The sequence below is a fragment of the Camellia sinensis genome, chromosome 6 (assembly GCF_055761805.1).
Source record: "Camellia sinensis isolate YWXY chromosome 6, ASM5576180v1, whole genome shotgun sequence".
Lineage (NCBI taxonomy): Eukaryota > Viridiplantae > Streptophyta > Magnoliopsida > Ericales > Theaceae > Camellia > Camellia sinensis.
In genome coordinates this window covers 105,555,617-105,566,424 of record NC_138966.1, presented here as the reverse complement: position 1 = coordinate 105,566,424, position 10,808 = coordinate 105,555,617, and positions in this window count along the sequence as shown.

Below are 10,808 nucleotides of genomic sequence, written 5' to 3'. Positions count from 1 at the left end.
AAGGAAATCTTAATGATAGAAAAACTTCAGGTTGCAAGTATTTCAGGGTCTTGGCAACTCTTTGCCTTCACTGTTTTCAAGCCGATATGCCCCATTGCCTAGGACCGAGATGATTCTATAAGGTCCTTTCCAATTTGGGCTAAGCTTGCCCTCCGTGGGATCCTTCTTGTTGCCGACGACTTTTCTCAGGACGAGGTCCCCAACTTGAAACTCTCGTGGTTTGACCTTTTTGTTGTAAGCCTTGGCAAGTTGCTGCTGGTATGCCCCCAGTTGAATTGTTACTTTTTCTCTTCTTTCTTCCAATAAGTCCAGATTTCGGGCTAAAAATGTATTATTAGTTCCATTCTCTACTCCATGGGTTCTGATCCTTGGGATGCCAACCTCCAGTGGAATTACTGCCTCTGTGCCATAAGCCATGGCAAATGGGGATTCTCCAGTTGATCTTCTCGGCGTAGCCCATTCCAGAGTACACTGGGCAACTCATCCACCCACTTTCCCTTTGCTGCTTCTAGAATCTTCTTGATCCCATCCAAGATAATTTTGTTGGATGCTTCTATTTGGCCATTACTCTAAGGGAAGCTTGGAGTAGAGTAATAATTCTTGATTTTGTATTTTGCACAGAAGCTCTTGATTAGCTTACTGTCAAACTGCGTACTATTGTCTGCTATTATTACCCTTGGAATCCTAAATTTGGTGATGGTGTTCTTCCATATGAAGTTCTTTACATCAATGTCCCGAATGTTTGCAAGGGGTTCAGCTGCGACCCACTTGGTGAAGTAATCTGTTGCCACTAGCAGGAACTTCCTTTGTCTAGTCGCTTGAGGCAGTTGTCCAACAAGATCCATGCCCCATTGGGCAAATGGCCAAGGGCTGGACACTAGGTTCAAGTCTGCTGCTGGTTGGTGTATCAAAGGTGCAAACATCTAACACTTCTCACACTTTTTGACATAGGCTTCAGCATCTTTCTGCATATAGAGACACCAGTACCCCTGAGTAATGGTCCTATGAGCAAGTGACATACCCCCAGTGTGGCTTCCACATACTCCTTTATGTATCTCATACAAGAAGTCTTCAATTTGTGAAGGATGCACACGCCTCAAAAGGAGACAAATAAAAGATCTTTTGTAGAGATGCCCCTCTGCTGTCAGACTGAATCTTGCCGACTTCAGTCTGATCTTGTGTGCTTCTTTATGATCATCTGGTAGTTTCCCCTCTTTAAGGAATATTATTATTGCATCCATCCAGCTTGGTCTCATCTCCACACACATTGCTTCATGCTCTGTGTTCAGTGGTTCTACACTTGGACCTGATAAGTAGTCAACAATTATTGTCCTTGTCTCTCCTGGTTTTATTACACTAGCCAGGTTGGCCAAGGCATCAACATGGCTGTTGTCATCTCGGCCGATTTTCTGTAGTCGGCAATTTTGGAACAATGCCATAAGTCTGCCCACCTTCTTTACATAGGCCATCATCCTTTCATCTCGGGCTGCATATTCGCCTGTTGTCTGGTTGACGATAAGCTGGGAGTCACAGAAGACCATTACCTCGTCAGCTTCCATTGTTGCTGCCAATTTTAATCTTGCAATTAATGCTTCATACTCTACTTTGTTATTTGAGGCCTTAAACCCCAAATGAATGGATTGTTCCCGCATTTGCCCTTTCGGTGATACCAGCACTACTCCTGCCTCCGCTCCTTGTCGGTTTGAACTTCCATCAACAAACAGGTGGAAGGAGTCGCCGATGTAAATACTGCAGGGCCTGAGTTTCTCTTCTTTCTTCTGTTCTACTATCCCTAGCTGGGTTTCTTTTTGTTTGCCTGAACATCGTATACCTCGGCTCAACGGAGCCCGATGTATGATGGCGCCTGGTGTGAACTCGGCCAAAACTTGGCCTTTGATTGCTGTTCTGGATTTGAGTTCTGGGTCATATTGGCCCAACACCACTGCCCATCTGGTTATCCTTCATGTTAGATCTCCTTGCTGCAATAGGGACTTCAAAGGATGCTCTGTTAACACCACAATCTTGTGGGCTTGAAAGTAATGATTTAGCTTCTTGGAGGCCATTATTAGAGCCAGTGTCAACTTCTCTAAGGACAGGTATCTGGTCTCTGCATCTGCTAGGGTTTTACTTACGTAGTAAGCTGCCCTGTGTTCTCCTTTATCTTCCCTGATTATTACTGCACTTACTGTATGCTCTAAGACCACCAAGTATAAGAACAGCTCCTCTTCAGGTATTGGATTTGAGAGAACTGGAGTTGTGGTCAAGTATTTCTTCAAGTCAGTCAAGGCGACTTCACACTCCTTTGTCCATAAGAAATTTGTGGCTTTCTTTACTAGATTGAAGAAAGGTTTGCATTTTTCAAAACTTCTGCTTATGAATCTGTTTAGGGCTGCAGCCCTTCCAGTTAACATTTGCACTTGCTTTGCCGATGTTGGGCTCTCTAACTCCAGAATGGCCTTGATTTGATCCGAACTTGCCTCAATGCCCTTTCTGGTGACCAAATATCCCAGGAATTTCGCTGACCCAACTCCAAATGCACACTTCGATGCATTGAGTCGAAGCCGAAATGTCCTTAGGATGTCAACGACTGTCTTTAGGTTGGCCAGATGATCTTCAGGTTCCTTGGTCTTCACGACCATGTCATCAATGTATACCTCCATAGTTTTTCCTATTAGATGCCTGAACATCTTAGTTACTAGTCTTTGGTAAGTTGCTCTTGAATTTTTCAACCCAAAAGGCATCACTCTGTAGCAATATAGCCCTTTTGGAGTGATAAATGTGGTCTTCTCCTCATTTGGGGGGTACATGGCTATGTGGTAGTTCCCTCTGTAAGCGTCCAGGAAGCTCATTCTTTCATGCCATGAAGTGACATCCCTCAATTGGTCAATTTTGGGTAGTGGGAAACTGTCTTTGGGACAAGCCTTATTCAGGCTGGTGAAGTCCACGCAGACCCTCCACTTTCTATTCTTTTTCTTCACAACCACTGTGTTTAATAACCATGTCGGGTAATTTACCTCTCGAATAACTCTGGCCTCCAAAAGCTTATCTACTTCCTCTTCTACTACTTCGACATGCATCAACGTCGGCCTTCTTGCTCGCTGGATAACAGGTTTAGCCGACCTGTCCACATTCATTTTATGGCAAGTGACCTTGGGGTCAATGCCAGGCATTTCGTATGGTGTCCAAGCGAACACCTCAAGGTTTGCTTTCAAGAATGCTTTTAATTCCCTTTCCTCTTCCTCGGCCAAGCCTGAGCCGAAGAGGAAGAAGCGTTCTTCATCCCCTTGCTGGACAAAGATTTTCTTCAGGGCTTCCTCACTTTTCTCGGCTGGCTCTTTGCCGATGTCCTCAAGGACCTCCATGTCCTCATCTTCAATCTCTATTGCTTCTGCTTCTCTTATGTTGCAGGTGGATTTCATTGCTGCCATGGAGAAATTTTTTTCCTGTACTTGATCCCCTCTGACCTCCTCAATTCCATGCTCTGTTGGGAATCGTAACAACTGGTACAATGTTGAGGGAACATCTTCCATTGTATGCAGCCATGGCCTTCCCAGGATAGCATTGTAGGGGGAGGGAGTGTCAATTATTGTGAACTCAGTTTTTACTTTCTTGGTACCAGCCTGCACCTCCAAACTCACTGCTTCCAGGGGCCACGTCGGCGTTCCATTGAACCCGACCATTGGACCATTGGACCATTGGATTGTTCTAGATCATGTTGGTGAAGGCCAAGCTCCTTGTAACACCTGACATACATGATGTCATAAGAGCTACACTGGTCGATTAAAATTCGCTTTACCTGGCACTCTCTAATCTGGAGGGATATCACCAAGGCATCGTTGTGTGGATGCTGTACCATCTCTAGATCGTCTTCAGTAAAGGATACCACTGGTCCCTGGCACTCATTTTCCCTAGGTCTCTTCTATCGGACCTGATACACATGTTGGAGGTGTTTTACCTTCTGAGTTTCCCCCCGTATTTCGTTCTCATTCACCTTCAAGTGAATCACATTGATCACTCGAGGTCCGCCTACCTGTGGTTGTGGTGCTGGTGCCTAAGGCAGTCTCGCTTGCTCTTTCCTTGTCCTGGTCTCATCTATCAGGTCTCTTAAATGACCCTGTCTTACCAGGTCTTCCAGATGTGCCTTTAGGGCTCTGCACCCTTGAGTTAGATGCCCATTCTCATTGTGGTAGGCACAATGTTTCCCTAAACTTCTTCCCATAAATTCACCAGCAAGCTTTTCTGGTGCTCTGTAATAGGGCTAGCTCCGAATTCTTTCCAAGACTTTGTAGACCAGAATTCAGAATACGGTTGTGACTGTCTGTGTAGCCCTTAGTCCTGTTTCTGGTTTATTGTATCCACCATTACCTCGGCCTCGTTTCGGCGAGCCGTTTTTCTTCTCTTGTTTCGACGCCTTTGTCCCTGGCGTGTCCTCCTCGACCTTGGCATACTTTTTGGTAATGTCTTTGCCAGTGATTTTCGAAGCAGGCAATCATCTTTCAGGCCGTTCTTAAAAGACACGACCGCCACCTCTTGGTTACATCCTGATATCCGGTTGAACACCTCATAATACCTTTTGGCATAGGCCCTAAGGCTTTCATCCTTGCCAATTCTCAAAGCCATCAGGGTGTCTACCCTCAATGACTGTAGTTTGTTTGTCACAAACCTGGCCACAAACATCTCGGCCAGGCCTTCCCAACTTTTCACAGTTCCTTTCGGCAACTTGTGAAACCAATTTGATGCAATTTCCTCAAAGGATGAGGGAAACACTTTATAAAGCAATGGCTCGTTCCCATTGTACAGTGCCGTTGAGTTTAGGTACAAGCCAACGTGAAAGTTAGGGTCTGACTTACCATCGTATAGCTGGAACCTCGGCATGTGAAACCTTTTTGGGGCCTCAAATTTGTCCAACTCCACCGAGAACGGCATTCTCGGCTTGACCGGAGAGGTTATCTCGGCATCTTGTCGTTTCCTCTGGAGGTAATCCCTCAGATCCTCCTTGGTCCGTCCAGAGGCTCGGTTATCAACGGATTTCAGCCTTTTCGGTGCGCTACTCCCCGTGTCGTTAAGAGTCCTCTTAGATCTTTCTCCATCAATTGTGTCGAAACACAGTTCCTTCCCTTGAACATGCCGATGTTCTTTGGGGTCAGCTTCCTTGGTACGATCCGTCCTCTGAGAATCTCCCATTCTCGACTTTCCTCGCCCGACCTCTCTTGAAGGCCGGTGAGAGTGTTCCTTGGTCCTGGTGTGCTGGGGGATTGTAGGGACTGTTTTCTGCCCTCCATTCTGGGCATTGTTCTTGGCCTTTAGAATCGGTGTGTCTTGTAACGGGAACGGTGGCTGCATGACGTTGTTCTGCATCATGAAATTGACGACCGACTGCAGGTCTGCCAATTTGTTCGCCTGTCCCTTCATCTTGCCGTCCCTCCGTAGGCATCTATCCTTCTATACCTGAAGGTCATCCTCGTTATAATACCCGTCCCTATCTGACTTCTTTGGTATATCGCCCTCCTTGCCGACGTCTTTCTCTCCGGGATTCTGATCCCGAGTTTCTTTATTGTAGTTATTCTTCTCCACGTTAGGGTCAATGTGCTTACCACTCCCAGTAGGGATGTCGTCCCCAACCTTTTCTTTCTATCCGTCGTTGGCTATCTATTATTCTTTCTTTCCCACAGACGGCGCCAAATTATGTGTGCTATTTTCTGACCACACTGCCAAACAGGTACTCAGCTGGAGAACACTGGCAGAATAGATTGGGCTCAAACGACCTGTTACAAAAAGAAAAGACTCTGGCTATGGTTCGTCCACCCGGGGGCACTACGGCAATCAAGTCAGTTATCTCTCCAAGATAGCAAAAGTTCTTAACTCACTATTCAGAATACAAAAAACGTACCTTAGACCCACGAGGGTGCCTTACTTTTATAACCAACATTGACTTGATCCCTATGGAAGCCTAGCTTCAATGGATTCTGGCTCAATGCCTATCTAGGACTCTCAAATAGATAAAGATAAACTCCATAAAAGTTTTATCCTTACCCAGGCTGAAGTCCTCCCTCATTCTAGGACTCTTGTAACTTATCCGCTCATCTCAGATTTCGGTATCTCCGCAGATAACCTTGGCCTAGCCGAAATTACCTCGACGTCAAGTCAAGGACACGTGGCACCTCGGCTGGCACTTCGGTGCCACCTTGGCCATGTGTTGCTATCCAAAAAATATGTCCCCACAAGAGGGTACCAGTGGTACAGGCACATGCCATTCCTGTAAATGAGGGTCCTAGTATTATTGGTAATCGAAATGATATCGATGCTATTAATAACACTCTGGCTCTTAGTTCACAGGCAATGACTGTAGTTTCCAATATGGCGCAACGATTACAAGCAAGAGTATTAACAATGGAGAGATGAGGTGTGCTTGTTAAAACAACAGCTGGTTAATATGTATAAGGAGAAGAATGAGCTAAAAAGGAAAAATGCACAATTGGAGAATACGGTGCAATATTGTGCAACGGTTATAATGCCAAGACTCATAGAAGGCGAAAATAGAGAGAGGCATGTAAAAAGAGGCTCATGAAAAATTGTTGAGAGAAGTGAAACGGAAAAAATCTGTGAAGCCTTCTGAAAACTTACATGTAATCGAGTAATATTTTCTCTTTCTGAAATAAAATTGCAAGTATTTCTTCTCTCTCTTTTTTTTTTCCTTTTTTTTATTTATATAAATTTTGTCTTTGCAAAAAAGATTTGGTGGTGCAGATAAGAAGTAGTGCAAATAAGGAAATATATATACTCTCTATAAAATTATGCATAGAATATACACACGTCCCTTTTATTTATTTATTAATTTTTTATATTTTTTTATAATAATTTTTAATATCAAAATATATGAGTCTCCCCCTAAATTAATGCACTAAAAATTATATAAATTATGAAAAAACAAATTATCAATCTATAATACCAAGGGCTATTAAGATCCGGCCATAAACAACTACACCAAGTGCACTAGCATAAAAGGAGAAAATAAAAATAAAAACAATTTCTTCAGACAAGGTAGAAACAATCATTATTAAATCTAAGAGAGTTTGGAACACATACAACAAGTAAAAAAATATAACATAGTGCAAAAGGAGAAGATCGTGTAGATCTGTGACAAATTTTTGTAGATCGACAATGGATCTTGATGGATTAGTCACGGGTCTTGATGGATCGGTGATGGAACTTGATGAATCGGTAGTGATGGTGATGCAGATTTTGGGTAGAGTAGTGATGGATCTCGATAGATTGGTGAGGGATTTGGGTGGATGATGGTAGTGATGAAAGTGATGGATGATGTTGTGGATGGTGGAGCTGGTTATAGACGATGGTGAGGATGAGGATGGTATCGATTGAGGATGAGAGGAAGAAAGGGAGAGCGAGAGAGCAAGAAAAACAGAAAACAAAGAGTAAGGGAGAGAGGGGGTGAGAGAGAGAGAATATATATACATATATATATGTATATAATTTTATTATTATTATTATTTATAATAATAATAATTATTACTATAGTTATTTTATTTAATTATTTATAAATTTTTTTTAATATAAACGTTATATTGGAGTATTCATCATACCAAGCTCAGTTCTAATATAATAAAATTGTTCTTCATTTAGAGGCTTGGTAAATATGTTAGCTAATTGACGATTTGCAGGCACAAATTCGAGTTCAATATCACCTTTGAGTGCATGATCTCTTAGAAAATGTTGCCTTATTTCAATGTGTTTAGAGCGTGAGTACTGAATAGGATTTTTTGAAAGGTAAATGGCACTTGTATTGTCACATTTTATAGGAATATGATCATAGCGAAGTCTAAAATCTTGAAGTTGTTGTTTCATCTAAAGCAATTGTGCACAACACTTAGCAGCAACAATGTATTCTACTTCAGCAGTTAACAGAGCCACTGAGTTTTGTTTTTTGCAAAACCAAGAAGTGAGTGAGTGTCCAACAAAATGACAAGTGCCACTAGTACTTTTTCGGTCAAGTCTATATCCCGTAAAGTCGGCATCTGAGTAACCAAAAAGTTCAAAAGTGGTTCCCTTAGGATACCATAATCCCAAATTTGGAATGCCAACAAGATATTTGAAAATACGTTTGATTGCGGTGATGTGTAACTATTTCGGTGCGGATTGAAAACGTGCGTACATGCAAGCATTAAACATTATATCGGGTCTACTTGCAGTAAGATAGAGTAGAGAACCAATCATACTTGGATATTTCTTTTCATCTACAGTTTTACCTTGCTCATCTTTGTCGATTTTTATTGATGTGCTTATTGGAGTTGCTGCAAGCTTTGATGATTTCATTTCAAACCTTTTGAATAGATCCTTGATATATTTCGTTTGATTTAAATGAATCTCATTGTAGACACCCCATTTTTGACCGACCTTAAGACTCAGACGTCATCGATTGAGCGCTTGGTGATGTTGCATAGTGTGCTCGTTCAGAAGTTTTAGAGTCGCGGCCGTGAGCCCTGCCTCCGGACTTCCGAACCCTCTTCTGTGCCTTGTCTCGGTTTGCGAACCAGACTCGGTTTTCTCTGTTTCTTTTCCTGAGGGAAGGGAGAGGTCCTGTAGACCATCTCTCAATGTCCGTAGGCTACATTTGGTGGCCGTAGGCCATTTTTCCCATTTCGGAGTCCGGTTTTCGGTTTTTCGGAGCCGTCAGGCCGTGCGCCTCGGTTCGGGACCGCTTAACCATCTCCGTTTGTTCTGATTTTTGGCATACTTCCTATTTGCTCCCTTTTGAGGGACACTGAGGTCTGAGAGACCCACTTCGTGGTCGAATGCCACTTTCGGTGCTTAACAGCCCATTTTCGGGACCCCGAACTGCGTGTTTTGGTCCCCGAGCATTCGTTTTGCAACGGTTTTCGTTCATTTTTGGCAGGTACATCTGTTTTATCACCGGGGAGGTCACTGAAGGGTGGGAGGCCAGCAATTGTTGCAGCAACCAGTTGTACATCCTCCGACGCCCTCCGGCGCCCGTTTTTCGCATTTCCGGGCTAATGTTGAACACCTTGGGCCCATTTTCTCGAATTTTGAACCACATATTTGTGATGTACACACATGAGAGGACCCTAAAAGTTCATGGCCGGCCATTAATTCAACTTGACCCTTTTGACCCCCTCCTTCCGGGCTAATGTTGAACCCCTTGGGCCCATTTTCTTGAACTTTGAACCACATATCTGTGATGTACACACATGAGAGGACCCTAAAAAGAGGTGGCCGGCCAGTAATTCAAATTGACCCTTTTGAACCCCTCTTTCCGAGCTAATGTTGAACCCCTTGGACCCACTTTCTTGGACTTTTAACCACAGGGTTGTGTTGTACACATGAAGGAGGACCCCACCAGTTGGTGGCTGGCCAGAAAATCTCATTGAACCTTTTGACCCCTAGCCGGCCGGCTAGGGGGTGTGGCCGGCCGGCCACCTGCAGCAAAAGTACCAGGCCGGCCGTACTCCTTGCACTGTTCCCTTTACAGCTGTGAGGCTTTATCCCCCAGAAAAGATCTTTATCTGGGGGATATTTCGTGGGGGAATATTACTCTCCTTTTCCCCCACCTTTACACCCCCTTGTTGGCCTATATAGCAAGCAAGCCTTGTAGTATTTTGGGGTTAGAAAAACTCTTCTTCAAGCTTCCATACATAACTCCATTTCTATCCTTCTCATTTCCTTGAAAAACCCTAAGTCCCTAACCATCATTCCTTCTACACCACCAAGCTCTACCACCACCACCTCATTTCCAGCAACAAGGAAGGTTTCTCAAAGGCCAAAGAAGCTGCAAATTGATCCAAGAAGCAACAAAAGTTTGAGTCTTCAAGGGTAAGTGATACTTTTCCCCTTTTGACCCTTTTTCTTGATTTATTTGTAAGCCCCACTTGCTTTTTGTTTCAAGCTCCGGCCCTAACTGAAAAGGGCCCTCTTTTGAGCTCATCTTCACTTTTCATTAAGGGCTCAACCCTGTTTGAGCCCTCCATGACACACTTGCTTCATTGATCCTCTTATATGTCACAATCTTGCATGCTACTTTTGGCCCATGAGAAATTTGTTTTCGAGCATGTTGTAAACTGATATTAGGCTTATTTTGAGCCCCTCTTCAACATTGAAGAAGAGCTCAACACCATTTGGGACTTCCATGTTGTACCTACCTTTATACTCCTCTTTTCTTCCCCATTCTTGCATGCAATGGCAGCCTACCATGCTTTTGTTTTTGGCCATTTTACAGTTCTGAAAAAGTCCTTATTTTGGTCCATTCTTCATGTTTCATTTAGGTCCTTTCATGGTTTGGGGCCTCCATAGGTCACTTCATGTTATATCCCTCTTTTATTCCCCATTCTTGCATGTTTAGTTAGCCTACCATGCTTTTGTTTTTGGCCATTCTACAGTTCTGGAAAAGTGCTTATTTTGGTCCATTATACATGTTTTATTAAGGGTCTTTGGCTGTTTGGTGATTATTTTGCATACCTCATGTTATAGCCACTTTTGAGCCTTATTTTGCATCACATTTCTATCATGTTTGTGTACTGATTTTGAGGCTGCCATATACTGTAAATATTCATATTTTTGGTCCCTCTTCAATGTTGTAGAAGGAAATTTTTCAGTTTGGGTTTTGCTTATATCACTTGCTTCATTACCCCTCTTTTGGCCCCTATTCTTGCATGCTATTTTTGCCATACCTATGCTTTCTGTTTGGCCATGTTTATAACTGTGAAAGTGCATTTTTTGGGACTGTCTAGCTTCTGTCTTTACATTGCATGTCCATATTGTGCATGTTTGACATAGCT